General features: G+C 46.4%; 1 pseudogene; it reads left to right on the top strand.

Moving 5' to 3' along the window:
• The first annotated feature begins 915 nt into the window (after positions 1 to 915).
• On the top strand, positions 916 to 13,049 carry LOC123050548 (phenolic glucoside malonyltransferase 2-like; annotated as a pseudogene).
• Positions 13,050 to 13,583: the final 534 nt, after the last annotated feature.

Here is a 13,583-nt window from a genome sequence, read left to right on the forward strand (position 1 = left end):
ACGCTGTGTGATGTGTGTCCTTTGCGTGTCTTTTTATGCAATATCATGCGTGTTGCAGTTTGCATCCTGCAACAGCACTCATGTTGCAAAAAAAATGAAGGCGAAAAACTGTAAATATTTTCTGCAACATCGTCTGTGTTGCAAAAATTTATTCCGCAACAACACCCATGTTGCAAAATAGTGAATAAAAAAACCCGCAACATCACCTATGTTGCAAAAGATTTATGCAACATAAGCTTTGTTGCAAAGGGTTGTGCAACACAACCCTTGTTGCCATGATGAGAACAGTGTTGGATGCTGGGTAGTTATAGATCTGACGGCCGCCGAGGCGGCGGATCTTTTAAAAAGATCCGAGACCGACGTGTAGCGTGGGCAACAATAGCATATGGAAAAAATATTTCATGATGAATCTATTGTTATTGATTTGATATTCTATGTATTTTCAATTTTTCTATAAACTTGTTTTTCTGAACTGAGGAAATCTTTTCATTTATTCATCACTAAGAATCTTATGTATATATAATAATGAATAAATAGTAGGTCCCTTTATCTCCCCATATTTATATATGAATTTAATAAATAGTAGGTCCCTTTATCTCCCCATATTTATATATGAATTTTTCAGGTACGTAACAAGAGTGTATATATGCACTTCTGTTTTTTAGTCTTTTGTGATGCTTAAAAAGAAAAGGTTTCTGCGAGTGACCCGAGCTCACTCTGTCTTCTCTGTACCTGGCTGGCACGCCTCCTCCGTGGCACGGTAGTCGGCAGGAAATCAATTGATCTACCATCATCTTAGATCCATAATTAATTATGTGTGCACAATTAAGTTGGTTATTACATCCACCGCCCGAAAGAAAAAGTTGGTAGCAAATTGGACCATCCCTGTGTGGCAATTTCTGTTCACTTGTCAGCTTCTTCGGGCGCGGCATGTCTCCGGTGAAAGTAATCCACGCGAGCTACGTCGATGTGCCGACAACCGCCGTGCTGCCGCCGGAACCAATCAAGCTCACCGCGATGGAGGCACCGAGTGTCGTCCTCCCAGTGCTGCAGCACGTCCTGCTCTTCGAGTTCGTGGGCGCCGAGATGCCGTCCTTCGACGATGTTGTCCAATCCCTCCGGTCGTCCCTCGCCGCGACCCTTGCCAGCTTCGCCCCGCTCGCTGGCAAGCTCGTCTACCTGAAGGAAACCGGCGACGTCGCCGTTAGCTGCTCCGCCTCCGACGGGGTCAGGTTCGTCGCCGCGGAGTCGGACGCCGACATTGGGTGCCTGGCCGGCGACGAGGAGCACGACCTGGGCCTGCTCGAGCAGCTCGTCCCGAAGGTGGACATGGGGGAGCTGCCGACCGCCGTGCTGGCGGTGCAAGCCACACGCTTCGAACGCGGCGTGGCGATCGGGGTGACGGTGCACCACGCCGTCGCCGATGGGCGGTCGCTGTGGACGTTCGTCTAGGCGTGGGCGGCGGCGCGCCGGGGCGAGGCGGCGGCCACGGCGCCGTGCTTCGACCGCTCGCTCGTCAACCTGCCCGGCGGCGAAGAGCTGACCAGGAGCGTGCTGCGGAAGTTCACGCCGAATCTACCTTCAGTATGCTCAGCCCCGTTTGACTGTTCGATTAGTTCGTGACGTATTGGTATGTGACAACCCTGTAACTGCGAGCAGGCTGCACCGCCGACGATGCTCGTAGAGGACCGCACACGGTTCACCCTGTTAGAGTTAGAGATAGAATCTAGTTTAAACTCATGTAATCTCAACCTCTATCCTATCTCTCTCTCCCGTATTTGGTTTGATTTCCTCTCTTCTGTAAACCATCGTATCCTAGCGATAGATGGAAACTTGTAAGCCACGACAGGGGCTTCCTGTCTCGATCAATAAAACCCAACGCGGCTCCCTTATGAGGGAGTAGGAACGCTTCCAACTTACATGGTATCAGAGCCTATTCTCTTCCCGATCTAGCTATCAGAAGCAATCCCCATCGCCATGTCTTCCAGCTCGGCTCCAATCGTCCTCAACCTCGGACCACCACCAGCCGAAAAGCTCACCAAGGAGAACTACCTCTTGTGGAAGGCCCAGGTCATGCCCGGCCTGCGAGGAGCGCAGGTCACGGGGCTCCTGGATGGAACCGACGCAGCGCCCCCAGCCACGGTGGAGCAGCAGAAGTCGGACAAGACCACGGAAGTGGTGCCCAATCCACTTTATGGACCATGGCTATCAAAGGACCAACAGGTCCTCAGCTACCTGATGAACTCCCTCTCCAAGGAAGTCCTGGCGCAGTTTGTCGGTAAGGAAAACACCTATGATTTGTGGACCGGGATTACTACTCTGTTTTGCATCGCAGTCTCAATCCCGCATCACGAACTTGAGGATCGCCATCACCACGATGAAGAAGGGCACCATGTCCAGTACCGCCTACATCTCCAAGATGAAGAGCCTCGGGGATGAACTCGCCGCGACAGGGCGTCCGGTTTCTGATCCAGAGATGGTGGACTACGTACTCGCTGGATTGGATCGTGACTACGACCCTGTAGTGGCGGCCATTGGTGCTGTCAAAACCTCCATCAACGTTGACGAGCTCTTCGCCCAGATTGCCGCCTTCGACCAGCGCATGGAGATGCCGGGAGATGGAGGTGAGGCCGGCTTCAACACCTCGGCCAATCTGGCGTACAGGGGCCACAGCCAGTACAGGCCCAGGGGGCGTGCTCGCGGAACCAGGGGGCGAGGACGAGGCAGGCACTCTCCGTCCGCCCCAAACAGCAGCAACAGGGGGGCTCGAGGTGGGCGTCCCCAACAACAACAACAGCAACGCCCACCGCACCGGGACTATCCCGAGTGCCAAATCTACCTCAAGCATCACCGAGGAGGTGCTCGTGCATGCTGGGATCGATACGAAGAAGATGAGTATGAGGAGAAGGAGGCAAATGCTGTAACCGACTCCTATGGCGTTGATACAAACTAGTACGCGGATACCGGAGCAACAAATCACATCACGGGTGAGCTCGACAAGTTGACAATCAGCAACAAGTATCGAGGACATGATCAAGTTCACACTGCAAGTGGTTCTGGTATGGATATTACTCATGTTGGTAGTTCAATTGTCAAAACCCCCGTGAAAAACTTTCATCTAAACAGAATTCTATATGTGCCCAAAACATCAAAAAATCTTCTTTCTGTTTATAGACTTACCCTTGATAATCGTGTTCTCATTGAATTCTACCCTTATTTCTTTTTGGTTAAGGACTTGGACACGAGGAGGGTTCTTCTTAGAGGCAAGTGCGTGGGAGGTCTCTACCCAATCATATCGTCATCATCATCATCATCATCAAATAAGCATGCTTTAGTTGCTGTCAAGTCTTCTTCAGCAAAGTGGCACAGTAGATTAGGTCATCCTTCATCAGTTATTGTTAAGCTTGTTCTTAGTAAGAATAAACTTCCCCACTCTCATGAGTCTAGCGTTGAGTCAGTTTGTGATCCATGTCAACAAGCTAAAAGTCATTAGTTGCCATACCCTATTTCTGTCAGCAGTTCCACTGCACCCTTACAACTTGTATTCTCAGACGTTTGGGGGCCAGCTCCTACCTCTGTTGGTAGACATTCCTATTATGTAAGCTTCATTGATGAGTATAGCAAATTTACTTGGATCTATCTTCTTAAGAAACGATCTGAAGTGTTTCAAGTTTTCAAGAATTTTCAGAATCTTGTTGAGCGAAAACTAAACACTAAGATCATTGCCATGCAAACCAACTGGGGAGGTGAATACAAGAAGCTTAATCTCTTTTTTCAGCAACTTGGTATTTCTCATCATGTTTCATGTCCCCATGCACATCAACAGAACGGATCCGCCGAGAGAAAACATCGTCATGTTGTTGAGGTAGGGTTAGCCCTGCTAGCAAATGCATCCATGCCATTAAAATTTTGGGATGAAGCATTCTTGACTGCCACGTATCTCATAAATCTACTTCCTAGCAAAGTCATCAAATTTGAAACTCCCATCACACGTCTCTTTAGCATTATTCCTGATTATAAATTTCTTCGTGTGTTTGGTTGTGCTTGTTGGCCCAATCTTCGCCCATACAATACACGCAAACTTGCTTTCCGTTCTAAGAAGTGTGTATTTCTTGGATATAGTCCTATTCACAAAGGAGTTAAATGCCTAGATGTATCCACCGGTAGGGTATATATTTCTCGAGATGTTGTGTTCGATGAATCAGTGTATCCTTTTGAGTCTCTTCATCCTAATGCCGGAGCACTTCTTAGAAAAGAAATTCTCCTTCTTCCACCCAATCTCCAAAACTTTGATCAAGGGGGCGACGATTGTACTAACCCAATTGATGATCCTACTAGTACTACTGATGTGTGGGACCATGCAGAAGTTGCAGCAGAAAACGGTGCAGAAAATGATCAAATTTTTGAAGAAAACGGAGCTGTATTTCATGTGCCAGAAGATGACGAAGCGGGGGTGGAACACGAGGAAGATTTTGCATCGCCTGTAACTCTTGTGCCGCAGTCTCCATCGGATCACGCGCGCAGATATGCGCGGGATCACGCGCCAGGCAGAAGCGCTCTGCACCAGCCCGCGAGCGCCACGTCATCGCCTGCCACCCCGCGCCCCGCGCGTAGGCCCATGGCATCGCCAGAAACCGCGTCGCCAAGCGCGTCCCGCACTGATTGCCGGCTCCGCATGCATGTGCAGGGTGATTCCATGGGATCGTCTGCGGCCGGTATAGATGATGTAGTAACTTCTTCCGCCACACCACAGGCTACATGATCTCTTGTGCAAAGCGAGTCCAGATTCTCTCCAGGATCTGCTACGGCTGAGTCTTCTACACCACCTCCGGTACAGCAGGTTATAAGGCATCAACCACAAGTAACTTCACGTGTTACGACTCGGCTACAAAAATGTATTAGAAAGCCAAAAGTTCGAACTGATGGCACTATACGATATGGAATGTTGTGTGTCGCAGCAGAACCAACAAAGTTGGAGGATGCACTGAAGGATCAGAAGTGGAAAATTGCAATGGATGAGGAATACATGGCACTTATGAGGAACAAGACATGTCACCTTGTACCGGAACCAAGAGGTAAAAATATTATTGACTGTAAGTGGGTTTACAGAATCAAAAAGAAGGCAGATGGCTCAATTGACAGGTATAAAGCACGTTTAGTTGCAAAAGGTTTTAAACAACGTTATGGCTTGGATTATGAAGATACCTTTAGCGATGTTGTTAAAGCAGCGACTATTAGGCTTGTATTATCTATTGTTGTGTCCAGGGGATGGAGCTTGAGATAGCTAGACGTTCAGAACGCGTTTTTACATGGTGTTCTGGAAGAGGAGGTTTACATGAGACAACCACCTCGGTATGCAGAAAGAATGCACCTCATTATGTGTGCAAACTTGATAAGGCACTTTATGGACTGAAACAAGCACCAAGAGCATGGTACTCAAGGTTAAGCTCTCAGTTAAGACGTCTTGGCTTTGCTGCATCAAAAGCTGACACGTCTCTCTTCATTTACAACAAGGCAAACGTTGTTATATTTTTACTGATATATGTTGATGATATTATAGTTGCAAGTTCTTCACAAAGTGCCACTAATGCTCTCCTGCATGATCTAAGCTCAGAGTTTGCTTTGAAAGATCTTGGTGATCTATACTTCTTTCTAGGAATTGAAGTCAAGAAGATTCAAGATGGTATAGTACTTAATCAAGAGAAATATGCTACTGAACTTCTGGTTCGTATGGGAATGAAGGATTGTAAACCTTCACCTACACCATTGTCTTCTTCGGAAAAGCTTTCAGCATTTGAGGGAGAGCCACTCAAGGAAGAAGAAGGCACAAGGTACAGAAGTGCTGTAGGGGCTTTGCAGTATTTAACATTGACAAGACCAGATATATCCTTTGCTGTTAATAAGGTTTGTCAGTACCTACATGCACCTGCTACAGTACACTGGACAACTGTTAAAAGAATTATATGGTATATAAAACATACTGTAAGTTTAGGCCTTCAGTTCAGACGCTCTAATTCCACTCTTGTCAGTGCTTTCTCTGATGCTGACTGGGCAGGATGTAACGATGACAGAAGGTCAACTGGAGGATTTGCAGTGTTCTTTGGTTCTAATCTTATTTCTTGGAGTGCCAGAAAACAAGCTACAGTGTCAAGGTCAAGTACTGAGGCTGAATATAAACCACTGGCCAATGGCACTGCTGAGATCATTTGGTTGGAGTCATTGCTTAATGAACTGGGAATCAAGAAACATCGTGTGTCATGTTTATGGTGTGATAATTTGGGAGCCACCTATCTTTCTGCAAATCCAGTTTTTCATGGTAGAACCAAACACATTGAAATTGATTTTCATTTTGTGCGAGAAAGAGTTGCAGAGAAGAAGTTGGACATATATAAGGTTTATTCCCTCCAAAGATCAGATAGCAGATGGCTTCACTAAAGCTTTACCAAGCAAACCATTTGAGGAATTCAAGAGGAATCTTAATGTAGGATAGTTGAGATTAAAGGAGGGTGTTAATAGAATCTAGTTTAAACTCATGTAATATCAACCTCTATCCTATCTCTCTCTCTCTCCCGTATCTGGTTTGATTTCCTCTCTTCTGTAAACCATCGTATCCTAGCGATAGATGGAAACTTGTAAGCCACGACAGGGGCTTCCTGTCTCGCTCAATAAAACCCAACGCGGCTCCCTTACGAGGGAGTAGGAACGCTTCCAACTTACACACCCACTGGTAGAAAAAGGGCCTATTGTCCCGGTTGGTAAGGGCCTTTTGTCTCGGTTTTTGAACCGGGACTAAAGGGTCGTTACTAATGCCCTAACCCTTTAGTCCCAGTTCTTACACGAACCGGGACAGATGGGCCTCCACGTGGCCGCTGCGACCAGCCCAGGCCGGGGGGCCTTTGGTCCCGGTTGGTGACACCAACCGGGACCAATAGGCATCCACGCGTCAGCATCTGGCTGGAGCTGAGGTTTTTGTTTTTTTGAAAGGGGCTGATTTAGGGGTTTTGGGGGTTAATTTAGGTTGTTATTAGGTAGCTATTAGAGAGAAGTGTCCTCTCTTATATCTCCGTGCTTGGTTTACCAATGCTACGTACTGCTATGCCTAAACATGGCTTAGATTGAAGTGAAGGCAACATGTGGTGCATGTCGAAAGTAATACTAATCCTAACTTGATCAAGTTTGGATTGTACTACTTTCGACATGCACCACATGCATGTTGCCTTAACTTCAATCCATGTTCATTTCACCCGCTGATATATAATAACTCTTCATGCGCGCATCATGCATCATCATATATAATAACAAGTCCTACTAATCATCATCATACAACTTCTACTCGTTATTAATAACCAGTCATACGATCATCATCCTCATAGTCATCGAACCAACCCTACTTAATTGTTCTTAGCACATGATCATCAGTATTAGGTAGGACCGAAATACCCTCTTTAAGGTAAAATAGCATAAAACAATATAGACCCTGACTCTCCATTATGGAGAATGGAGATCATCCTGTCTCCAATTCTTGCGCTTCGCTTCCTTTTGCTTCCAAGAACCTCCTTGCGACTGTCCATACATTTTTTCCATTCTTTGATTTGCATGTCTCCACTTCTTTTAGAAATCCGGTATGGACAGTTGAGATTCGTAGGATGACCTGGTTGTATGTTCAAAACATCAAGCCTACCATTCTGATACATCAAATGAGGCACACAATCCTCTGGGATTATCTGTTGAAAAACATAGTAATAACTTCATAGTTAGCAATGATGTACTAGTTTTAGAAGTATGCAAAAGATGCACGGATGTCGTAATAGTAAGAAATCTTATCAGGGTATCTTCATAGTAGTTACCGTAATTCAACACGTGCACTAGTGGCACGTACTGACCATAATGTGGAGGAGTTTTACAATAGATATTGTAATTCTCAAGATCAGTACAAAATTCGATCAGATGAGTTTTCTCCTTATAAGTTAACTTAGAGCCATCGGTGTAGTAGGTTCTGTCTACCATGTTCCGCACATTGTTTGAACAATCAAAATAAGCTGTCAATGAAAATAAGCTGTCAACTGTTTTGAAATGAACAATATAAATTAGCTAATAACTATGTTTGAGAAACTCACGTAGTGGTAGAATTGGAGGCGTATCAACAAGGACCCAAATGTCCATATTGTCTTGCTCGATGTCAGGATCACCAAGATCCATGGTGACAAGCATACCCTCATCAAAACCATACATCTTGCAAAACGCTTCCCAATTTTTGCAACCAAAATGGGTTACGCTCTCAGAATTATACAACTTTACTTCAAAATCTATATCATGATGGGTCCTTAGGTGAATTTTCTTTGTTCCATACTTTCATGGTCTTCAAAACCCATCCTCTCCAAGACGTAGCGTCTTGCATGGCATGGGATAAGCTAGCTGAATTGTAAAAGATGAAAAGTACACGTTGAAATAGTTGAAGTCGTGCTTAATTACGAAAAATAACACTTGTCGTTGTTGCGTACCGTTTCAACATCGAAGGTCTCCTCCAGCTTAATACTGAAGCGCCGATCTTCGTCCAGGTGAGGCCTGTCGCACTGACCTCGGTCGTCGTGGCACCAGTCGCACTCCGGGAGGCTTTCGTCGTCCGAGTACGACATTTCCTATGTTCATAATTCAAATATTAAACGTCTACAATTAAATATATGTACTAAAAAACCTAAGTACATCAGTATTATTCATCACGGGTTGAATATCGGTTTGTCGAGTCTTTTCTTGAAAACTCTCAGCTCACGTGGTGTATACATTCGACCGTTGGTGATGGTCGCTCCTCCATTTGTCCCCGAGTGCATTACACCAAAATGTCTAGCACACGGGAACAAAGGAGAAGCGACCCCCACGACAACAGTCGAGATTCTTTGTCCTCTCATATATATATGGTGGAACTCTCCCTCACCGATTCCTCTCTGACATTTGCGACCGTCGGTGATGGTATGGTAGCTCCTCCTTTCGTTCTCGAGTGCATTACACCAAATTGTCTAGCACACGGGAACGAAGGAGAAGCTACCCCCACGACAACAGTCGGGATTCTTCGTCCTCTCATATATGGTGGAGACTCGACAGACTTACAGTCAACCTGAAATATCGTTTAATTATCTTTCTAAAAGAGGATTTGGCTAGTCTCACCTCGATGTCGGAGGGGGCGGTGACGGGGACGATGGCGGGGATGATGGAGGGGCCGGGGGCTCCTAGATTTCTGCGAAAACAAAAACCCTATAAGCTATCAACTAATCATATGCATACGCCTTGCATAGTGCTCTCCAATTTTAGCATTCAAAGTAGGAGTAGTTTTCCACTTTGAGCATTCAATAAGCAAAATCAAATCACAAAATAAAGTAGTATTCAAATTAGGATGCATTCAATTATAAGCAAAACTACATCATCTCCATGCGTCCGTACATCGTCAAATATTATCACTAATACACCTCGAATACTATCATACATATAGTATCGCTAGTACAGCTAGAACAGTAGCGCCCGACGGGTATCGGCGCGGGCGGTGGACACCCAAAGGGACGGAACCATCACAGGATCATAGCTCCAGTGAGATCCCTGAAGAACCTGTCAGGTATTGTCGAACCTGCCCTCCAACGCAACCATGTAGCGATGGACGTGCTGGTCCTCCTCGCTGACACGGTGACGTACCACCTCCGCGGTGTCCGGAAGCCTCGGCACCATCACTGGCCCACGCGACCGCCACCAAACAAGGATCGGGTCAATGACGGGCTGGCTCCTCACCAACCTACGCCCACCGGAAGGTAGCACCTCCCAAAACCAGCCCGGCGGAGCCCAGTCCCGGACATGGCCCCTCTGATCAAGCCGGCCTCCTCCGCCGAGTCGACGACGAGGATGCGGGATAGGCATCGTCGACGTCGATGCGGGATTAATTGCTTGAACTAAAAAAATAAACTAGTTCTATTAATTTTCTTGCTAAAATAAAGTAGTTCAACTAGTTCAACTACTAAGCACTTACTATAAATAAATAAAATAAAGTAGTTCTTACTAAAAATAAACTACTTCTATATATAGTAAAATAAAGTAGTTTTATTAAATCAACTAGTTCAACTAGTAATTAAGCACTTACTATAAATAAAATAAAGTAGTACTTACTAAAATAAACTACTTCTATAGTAAAATAAAGTAGTTTTATTAAATCAACTAGTTCAACTACTAAGCACTTACTAAAAATAAACTTGTTTAACTAGTTCTATTATATTTAACTAGTTCAACACAATTTTTTTTCTAAATATGCACATATATATACATAAATTGACAAAAAAACATCTAATTCAACTAATCTAACTAATTTTATTAAACACTTACTAGTATATACATGGAAAAAATACATATACAAAAAAATGAAAAAAAGGAGGGGCGGCAGGGGTCACAGCGGGGCCGGCCAGCTAGGGCGACGGCGGGGGCGGCGACGGCGTCGACGACGGCGACGGTGGGGGCGGCGGACGGCGTCGGCGTGCAGAGGATCCGGGCGGGCGCGCGGAGCAGGGCACGGGCAACGACGACAGTGTGGGCGGCGGCGTGGGCTCTGGGGCGGGGGCGACGGCGACGGCGGGGGCGGTGGGCGGCGACGGCGTCGGCGTGGGCTCCGGGGCGAGGGCGACGGCGACGGCGTCCGGCAGCCTGGCGGCGTCCTCTCCGCGCGCGTCGTCGGGGGCGAACTGCAAGATGCAAACCAAAATTTTCACAAGTGTGCCTTATATACATGAAGCTTTAGTCCCGGTTCTTGTCACGGACCGGTACCAATGCCCCCCTTTAGTCCCGGTTGGTGTCACCAACCGGGACTAAAGGGGGGGCATTGGTCCCGGTTGGTGGCACGAACCGGGACCAAAGGGTGGCATTGGTCCCGGTTCGTGCCATCAACCGGGACCAATGTCCTGCGCCTGCCAAAGCCGCGGTGCAGTGGGATGTTTAGTCCCACCTCGCTAGCCGAGGAGCGGCAGGACCTGTTTATAAGCCCTGCCCCGCCATCTCCATTGAACTCCTTTGAACTGCAGGCCTCTGGGCCTAATCTTGCACTGCTATGCCTGTGGGCCTGCTGGGCCTTCTTCGGGCCTGAATCCTGACCCATGGATGGGTTTCTAGTCATATTCAGGCCGTGGTGGCCCAGTAGGTGGCATTTTTTTTATTTTTTCCCAGTTTTTTTTCTTTTTTGCTTTATTTATTTTATTTTGTTTCTACTTACAACAAAATACTTATTTATTTTATTTTATTTTGTTTCTAATTACTTATTTATTTTACTTTATGATAATTCTTTTTGCTATTAAAGTTTCCATCAAAAAAAGTTCTTTATGAAAATTCTTTTTGCTTTTAATGATTTTGAACAGAAAATACTTCGATAATTTTAGTTGCATAAATTTTATATGATTTTAGTTTCAATAATACTAAAGGTTTCTTATAATGTTTTGAACAGAAAATACTGTGTTAATTTTAGTTTCATAAATTTTATTAAAGTTTATTTTATTTTGTTTCTACTTATATATTTTAATAAAGTTTATATTATTTTGTTTCTAATTACTTATTTATTTTATTTGTTACTTTTCATGCACCATTTTTCATGCATTTACTAATTATTTTGAGTTATAAGACCCTAAAATTGAAAATCATTTCAAATGAACTCTGAAAAGGTTGAAAGTTGGCATGATATCATCATTTCATCCACATAGCATGTGCAAGAAAGTTGAGAGGGTCCCGGCAAAAGGTGGATGCACTTCGTGAACAAAATGGACAATCTCTTTCGAAGTATCAGGGTTTCGGATGAAAACTCATTTGTTACAAAGGGATTTCATTTTCTTGAACTTATTTGAACTCCAGACTTTTTGTGTGTTCAAAATGAACCATTCAAAGCAGAGACTGATTTTCAATGGTGCATATTCAACACACAAAGAGTCTGTAAAGATCGCCAACCCCATCATAAAAAAATGAGCATAGATGCGCCTATAGAGAAAATTCAACCTAAATTCATAATAAATTTCTATGAATTTCAGAGAAACTCACTATGAATTTAGGTCAAATTCCCTGTATAAGGGCATGTATTTTCATTTTGAGAGGAGCTCAACAAGGCAGAGAGGGACGGGCTTATAAACCGGTGTGAGCGCCCTTCGGTTGGCGAGGTGGGACTAAACTCTGGCCGCAATGAGGACCAACCCTTTAGTCCCGGTTTGTGGCACAAATCCGGACTAATGGTCATGGGCCAGGAGCGAGGCGCATTGGTACCGGTTCGTGCGTTGAACCGGGACCAAAAGGTCCAGACGAACTGGGACCAGTGACCCACGTGGCTCGGCCGGCCCCCTGGGCTCACGAACCGGGACTAATGCACCCCATGAGTCCCGGTTCGTGCGGGGCCGGGACTAATGGGCTGACCAGGCCCGAACGAAAGCCCTGTTTTCTACTAGTGAGCCGCCGGACGTTCACCGTGGGCGGGCAGGGCATCCAACGCCTGAAGCAGCGCATCGTCCGTCTCGGCGAGGCGCCCCAGTCCACGTTCGCCGCCGCCGTCGCGCTCGCCTGGGCATGCTTCGCCCGGTGCAAGCCGTTCGCCTCGGACGACCAACTGCTGCTGTTCTTCTTCGCCGATGTCCGCGACCGCCTGGACCCTCCCGTCGACGCAGGGTACATCGGCTCGTGCCTCAGGCAGTGCCTCGTGGAGCCGGGAGCTCCGCGGCGAGCGCGCCCTGGCGGCGGCAGTCCGGGACGAGGTCCGTAAGATGAGAGAGGTCCCCGTCGCCAGGTGGGATTTCGTGACGCCGTTGTGGAAGGAGGGCTCTATGCACCGGCTGATGAACGTGTCAGGCTCGCCGCGCTTCACGGCGTATGAGGACGCCGACTTCGGGTGGGGGAAGCCCACACGGACGGAGCCGATCAGGATGAACCACGACGGCCAGGTCGCGCTGATGGGTGCGGGAGACGGCCATGGCGGGGTGCAGATGTCGGTGTCGCTGCTGCAGCCGGCGCAGATGGACTTGTTCAAGTCTCACTTCCTCGACCTACTCGGCTAATCTTATGAACAGCAAGTGCTCGGCTAGATTCGTACGTGTTGTCATGTCTTCTTTCTTTTTTCAAAAATGCTGCATTTACTTACAGCCAATTTACCTTAACTAGTAAATTTGACCGTGCGTTGCAACGGGAGAAATATTTATCACTCCCTTAAATTTGTTTGGATGTTGCAATGAAAGAAACTTCATCACATTTCTCTATCAGATACCCCCTCTCTTTTTATCCATTTTGATGACAAGTATTTCGGACGGAGGGAGTAGTAAGAGCCTGTTTGGGACTGCTCTGCTCCATAAAAATCAGCTCCGCTCCTAAAATCATAAGCCAAACAGGGTAGCTCCACGATTTGCAGCTCCGTGAAAAAACTCGAATCTGGGAGTCAGCTTCGCACTTTCTGGGGAGCTACTCGAGGGGTACTCCAAAAATTTGAGTTTCGAAAGTACTCGTGGAGTTGGTGGGTAATTACCCACCACTGCCACCCATAAGTCATACCCCTTCGTTTTTTCCAACTCTTCTGTTTTTTATAGCCATCACGAACA

This window comes from Triticum aestivum, chromosome 2D, assembly GCF_018294505.1.
Source record: "Triticum aestivum cultivar Chinese Spring chromosome 2D, IWGSC CS RefSeq v2.1, whole genome shotgun sequence".
Lineage (NCBI taxonomy): Eukaryota > Viridiplantae > Streptophyta > Magnoliopsida > Poales > Poaceae > Triticum > Triticum aestivum.